The following is a 6,666-nucleotide window of genomic DNA, read 5'->3' as shown; positions in this document are numbered from 1 at the left end:
AGGTCTTGTCGCCTTGCTGGTAACAGAAGTGTGACCCAGTAAGGGGACTCGAGAGTAGATTGGATCCCACCTGGCCTTCCTTCCATTTGGGAAAGGTTTTATCTTTGGTCCAGACCTAAAAGGAAGCCTGGCATCCTCAGGCCTAGCACCACACAGCCACCCTCCCTTCTGGGGGGTCTTCGTGCCCGTGTAGGGGAGATGGGGGCCCTGAGGACAGAGGAGGCTGGAAGCGCTGTGGGTGCTTGGCCCTGGTGCACCCCTCTCTCAGCACCCAGGGTCCGGAGGTGTGTGTCCTTTGGGCTCTGACTCTTCACTATCCTGGGTCATTATTTCTGGAACTCCTGGGTCTGAGAAACAGGTTTTCGCACCTGTGCCCCGGCTCAGCAGGCTGTGAGCAGACAGCGCCCCCCCACTCCCCCATCCCCCACAGCAGGCTGGGCTGGGCTGGGCTCCTGTGGGCAGGGACAGCTCTGGGCAGTGGCTTCTGGGGGGGGGTGCTGTCCTGACTCACCGGTTCCCTGTGAGAGGCGGCAGGCACGGGAGGGGTGGGGCAAGAGGCCTTTGCAAAGCGGTGACTCCTCCTCCCAGGGTGATTTGCAGACACCACCAAGTTGGGGACCAACTGGGCTGGAGGAAGGAGGTTGCGCCTACCATCCCCGAAGGGCACAGCTCCTGGCTCCTGTTATTGACTGCAGGTCCCACAGCCTTGCTTTGCGCACAGCGTCAGCGCAGCAGGCATACCGGGGGTCCCCAAGCTTCTTCCCAGTGCCCCAGAAGCCTCACAAAGTGGTGCCTTTGCCTCCGACAAGGCCAGAGAGCCGACCCAAACGTTATACGAGACGATAACTCGGTACGATGGGTTGAACTGCGACCCTTGAAAAGATCTGTCCGGGTCCCACGTGCTGGTGCCTGTGACGGCGATCTTACTCGGTCACACTGTGGAGGTGACCCAGTGAAGATGGGGTCACACTGGATGGGGGAGGGCCCCCATGCAAGGACGGTGGCTGTAGAATGAGAGAGAGAGATGTGGACACAGGTGCTGACACAGGGGAACGCGATGTAAACCCAGAAGCAGGCACGGGGTGATACGTCTTCCAGCCAAAGAACCCCGAGGACAGCCGGAGGCACCGGACGCCGGGCGAGGCCTGCAGCGCAGCCTGCCCCTCCGCCTCGGGGGGACCAGCCTGCCCACACCTTGATCTCAGGCCTCAGCCTCCAGGACGGAGACCATGTCCCTGTGGGTTCAGTGGCCTGGGGCGGGGTGCTTGGTTACAGAATCCACAGGAGACCCATGCGCTGGGCTGTTCAGAGCTTCCAGGTGGCAGGGGCTCTGTGACTGACTGGTACCAAATGGCAAAGGAGCTCATCACTAATACTCGTAATGTGCCTGGATGGCGAAGCCTTTCCTAAGGGAGTTCATGAGGAAGGATGATAAAGGGGTGCAGGTGGAGAAATGGAGGGAGACACACATATGACTCTGGCAAAGCACCACCAGAGCCTCCACAGGGGGACCCTGAGCCCCGAACCGGCTGGGGCTTGGGGCCAGTGCTAGCAAGGAGTCCCTTTGGGACTGAAAAGCCCTGGGAACATGCTTTCCTGGGAGACAAGGAGGACCCGGGGCTCCGGGGTCCGACCCTTGCTGCTGTGTGAGCTCAGGGAAGCACCTTTGCTCTGGCCCCTGAACTGCAAAACGGGGCTCCCGTGGCTGCTCAGTGCCAGGAGTGAGAGAGCGAGTGAGCCAGGTGCGGGGCAGGGCACGAGGCGGCACTGGCTGCGTGGTTTCCCCTGCCTGTCCTGGACGTGGGGCAGGAGGCTGGTCTCTAAGACCCACTCTACAGATGGAGCCACTGAGGCCCTGTCCTGCCGTTGCTGGGGATGCGTGAGAGCACTGCCCAGGGAGGGAACCAGATTCCAGCCTTGAGCTAGTGGCCGCAGACAGGGTGACCTGAAGTTGGACACCATGGCACGAGGAGTGAAAGACGACTTGGTCTGCATTGCTGCTGGCCACTGACTGGGGCACAAGGGATCGGCCTTCGATGACTCAGGGGTGACTCAGGAGGAGGTGGCGGAAGGGAAACCACTAGGCCTCCGCCAGCTAAGGAAGTGGCCCCAGGTGACGATAGGGGCTGTGGTGTCCCATCCCCTCTACCATGGACACCGGAAGGCCCAGTACTGCCCGCCTGCGGGGACAGAAAGGACAGCCCTGGCTGTCGCCAGCTGAGAGCCCTGAGCCAGGTGCCTGAGAACCCAGCCCACGATCTCCTCCTGCCTCCAGCCAGGTCCCCATGCCCCAGAGGGGTGGTGAGGGAGCTGGTGAGGCTCAGAAAGTCACCCGCCTCCTGGGACTGTGTGGAAACCCAGCGTGCGTGCCCGCTCCATCCCCTGGGCACTGTCCGCACACCCGCCAGGGCTTGTCTGTTCTGTTCTCATTCCTGACCCACACCCCCGTCTCAGGCCCTCTGCGCGCGTTCCCCTGCCATGGCTAAGGCGGGGACAGTCACGCTGGGCTCACAGGAGTGTGAGAAGCGTGTGAGACACCAGGATGCAGCGGCGCCCTTCACGTTGGCCGAGGTGTGGAAACAACCCGCGTGTCCGCCAGCTGGTGAACAGAGAAGCAAACGGTGGCCGGGCCATACAACGGGCACTGCGCAGCCCTGAAAAGGGCTGAGGGGCTGGCCCGGCCATGGTGGGGAGGGAGTGCTGTGTCTGTGGGTTTCTTTTCCGGGGGATGTAAAGACTTGCGGAGTAGAGAGTGGCGGTGGCCTCACAGTGCGGTGACTGTGCTGAGTGCCACTGAGGTGCAGGCCCGCACGTGGTTCAGATGGCTGTGCGAGTTTGCCCCACCCCCTTGGCGAGGGCTGCATGGGAAAGGGCCTCCCTCAGGTCTCCTTCCCTCCTTCCCCCTTCCTTGTGAGGGAAGCACAAGTATCAGAAAGTCTGAGCATTAAGGTCTGAGCAACTTGGAGGCATCTGGTAGAAGCATCTGGAATGAGGGGGAGGGCAGGCCAGGCCAGGCACAGCCCTGGGTCCCTCTCCCAGGCCAGGAAGGTGGCTGGGTTGAGGCTCCTGTGCCATAGTCCCACAAGCTGGGGGAGCCTGGAGAAAGGCCAGCGGGGGCTGGGCCCCCGATGCTGGGGCGGAAGCCAGAACAATGGAATCCCCTGCCTTTGGGCCTGATCCAAAGAGGTTCATATTTTCCGTGGAGATAGAGCTCCTGAGAAAGCCGGGGGATGGGTTTCCCTGGCGCCTGCCCAGCTGTGGCCGTGCAGCCAGCCCGATGCTTGCTCCCTGCAGACGCCTGGCTCACGGGCCCTGGCCACAGGATAACCACGGAGCACTGCTGGCCATGATGGAACCAGCCCCACCGCTCTGGAGGCTGGGAGAGATGCCAGCCGACTTGGTGCCCAAGAGGGCCACGGAGTGGAGATGTGAGTGGCCTCCCCCGTCTGGGGTAACCAAGCCAGCGGCCTCACCTCTCCAGGGAGCCCCTGGACACAGCGAATCAGCAGGGCCGAGCGAACGGCCGAGCGAGCGGCCAAGGAGCCGGTCCCCAGCCCCAGCCTGCAAGCACCTCCCTCTCTCAGACCTGCCTCACACACGGCGCTGGCGAGGCTAGTCTCTGGGTCCCGAGCCCCACGGCACCAACACCAGCCCTGAGGGAGGCGGACCAGGGCCGATGGGAAAGGAGACCAGCATGAGGAGGATGCACAGAGACACCCTCCTCCCACTCTGAGCTGCTTCCCCTCGGCCCCTCCTTCCTGCCCCACACCCAGCCTAGCCGGGTGGGCACGGTGCTGGGAGCCGGAGCCCTCTGGGAGCCCGTGTTGCCCCTGGGACTCTGGCCTATGGCGTGCACTTGGCCCAGCTTCCCCATTGGACAGCTGTCCCATCCGAATGCACCAGAGAGCAGGAAGTGGGATTCGGTCGCTCCTCTTGCTCGAGGACAGTGACCATGCAAGAGACGTTTGCACAAACACACCACACAACAGACTCTGGGCTCAGGACTTCAAACCAGCCCCGCCCCACAGAGGAGACCGAAGCCCAGAGGGTGAAGCAACAGGCTGGGGTCCTGAGCTGGAGTCTGAGCCGGCGCCACCCTCAGGGCAGACCCCCAGGGCCTGGCAGCATGCAGGTCTGGCCCTGGCCCTCCGAGTCAGGAAGGAGACCCGAGTCCCACCCGACAGGACTGAGCTGGGCTCTGACAAACCTCCCCCCGGCGGCCTGTTTCACTGTTGTGTGTGGCAGGGGCGTGGTGGGGGGAGTGTCCAGGGAGGCAGGGTAAGCCAGGGTTTCCCTCCCCAGCATGGGCTGCCTCTCCCCTGGAAGTGCTAGCCCAACCTCCACCTCTAGGTCCCCTGGGGCTTGGGCAGGTGGAGAGGCCTGGGCCCTCTGCCCTGGGCTCCTCCTCACCACCTTGGTCTTAGTCTTGGTCTTCCCCTGGGTCTTGGCCCCAGGGAAGCTGACCTGCTGTGCCCTGATGGCCCCGCCCTGGCTCCCAGGGCCCAGGGCCATCACCCCCATCTGCCCTTTCTGCCTCCTCTCTCCCACAGGCAGGGGTCAGGACAGGAGCAAGGCTGTGACTGGGGTAGGTATTGTCACGCCTGGCCCTCCATAGGTGCTCAGAGAGTTCCCTGGGGTGGGATGGACCAGGCCAGCTCTGGCCCCTGGCTCATTGCCGCCCAGAGACAGGGCGGGCCTCAGTCCCTGGTTTGGAGACTCAGGGCACTGAGGCTCACGCTGGGGCCTGGCATGGAGGGGCCAGCTGGGACCCTCAGCACAGAAACCCTCTGCCGCCACCACACCTTAGCCTATTTTGTGGTGTGGCTGGGGGGCAGGCAATGGGGAGCAGAAGCCCACACTGAGCTCCCTCCTCTGCCACACACTCAGCTCTGAGCTGCCCCTCCCTGCTCCACCCAGAGTGGGGGTGGTTGGAGATGCCCCTCCCCTCTCTGAGGCTGCCCCTCCTTGGCCAGTGCCCAAGTGCTCCTCACTGCCTCCCTCTGGGCCCTGGGATGCCCCAGCACTCTCCTCTCTCAGGGAGGGGCCGGCCTCCCTGGGCTTCTGGTACTGGGGGGCGAGTAGCATTCACAGGGCCCCTCTCCCGCCAGTGAGGCATTGTGTACCTCCCACCCTCTGAAACGCAAATCCAAGCCGGTCATTCTCCAGCCAGCAGCCTTCCCTGTTCCCATGGCTCCCGGGTGAGGCCGAGGTCCAGACCAGGCTTGCAGCCCCCACATGGCCTCCTTCTCCTCCTGAGACCCAGTGGGGCTGATGGCCAGGAAGACCCCACCCCCCTACCCTCAGCTCAGCCCCCCTTCCTTTTCTGGGGTGGGGTAGGGGGAGAGCAGGTTCCTGAGGCCTGGCCACTGCCCACTCCGTGTCCCTGGGCCTCTCTGGCCTGGCCGCTCACAGGCGGGAGTGCTTAGACCAAGGTCTTGCCCCCTGTTGGGAGGTGGGTCCCAGCTCCTGGGCAGGTGGATGTTTCCTGGGTGAAGGAATTTGCTCCAGGGTGCACGGAGCTTGGCCTCGTGCAGACAGGCTAGCAAAGAGAAGAAATAAACCTTGATATCGGGCACAAAGTGCCCCTCCCTCGGTGCCGGGCACACTGCAGACGTGCGGTAAATATTAAAACAGACGAAATGAACTCATTCTGTGAGAACACAAAGAAAGAGGGGCTGGTCCCAGAGCCTCTCGGTGGCGGGGCCGTGCGGGCTGGCTCTGGGGAAGGATCTTCCTGGCCGGGAACAGCTGTGTGAGGGGCCGACTGGAGGTGGGAGGCCTCGAGTTTCTGGAAAGGGCTGCACAGGGGAAGGTGGGCCAGGCCAGGCGGGCAGGGAGCCCACTGCTCCTCCATGGGACCTGCTGAGTGAGTGGAGAAGGTGGGTGTTCACAGTGGTTCTCGGCCTAGGACTGCGGTGGCAGTGTGGGGAGTAAGGACCAAAGGGCCTGGCCCTGGAACCAGGGCGGCCCAGAGGTGATCAGGTGCAGCGACCAGACCTGCCTCCTCTTCACTTTGCGATTTAAAACGTGTGTGTGTTAGCAGGGGCGGCACTTTTGGGACGCACGAGCCTGGGGAGGAAGGAATCACCCAGACCTGCTGCCTTGTCGGCAGCCCGGGATGCCTGGCACAGCTCGGACCCTGGCCTTTGAATCCCAGGCTTTCTGGGCTTAACTAATTCACAGCTTGGGAGCTGCCCCCCCGGCCCCCCTCAGAAAGGACCCAGTCCCATGGAGGCTTCCCACAGGTCCCCAGGCAGCTGCCTCTAATGGGGCCACCCTCCAGCTGAACCAGGGCTGAGGTCCCAGGGTTGCTGGCAGGTGAGGCCGAAGGCTGGCGCCCAACTGAGGACCTGGACCTGCTGCTGTCCCTCCGCTCCTGTTCCAGACCCAACAGCAGCAATAAAGGAACGGGCTTCAGATCCTGACCTTTCCCCTTTATTCCCTGGTGACTTTCAAGGAATCTCACACTTACGTCACCTTGAAAAGGACCTGAGGTCACTCAGTGACCGGTGCGGGAGAAATCCCATGGCTCCTTGCAGACCGAGCCCATTTCCATACTCATGTGTAGCCTGCCTTTCGCCGGGTGCAGGCCCGAGGCAGGACCTTACCCCGTTCTCTGGCCAGCTCCCACTGACACTCGCCCCACCCAGTTGCTGCCCTCGGCTC

Source organism: Desmodus rotundus, chromosome 6 (assembly GCF_022682495.2).
Source record: "Desmodus rotundus isolate HL8 chromosome 6, HLdesRot8A.1, whole genome shotgun sequence".
In the NCBI taxonomy this organism is placed as follows: domain Eukaryota; kingdom Metazoa; phylum Chordata; class Mammalia; order Chiroptera; family Phyllostomidae; genus Desmodus; species Desmodus rotundus.
This window is presented reverse-complemented; position numbering follows the sequence as displayed.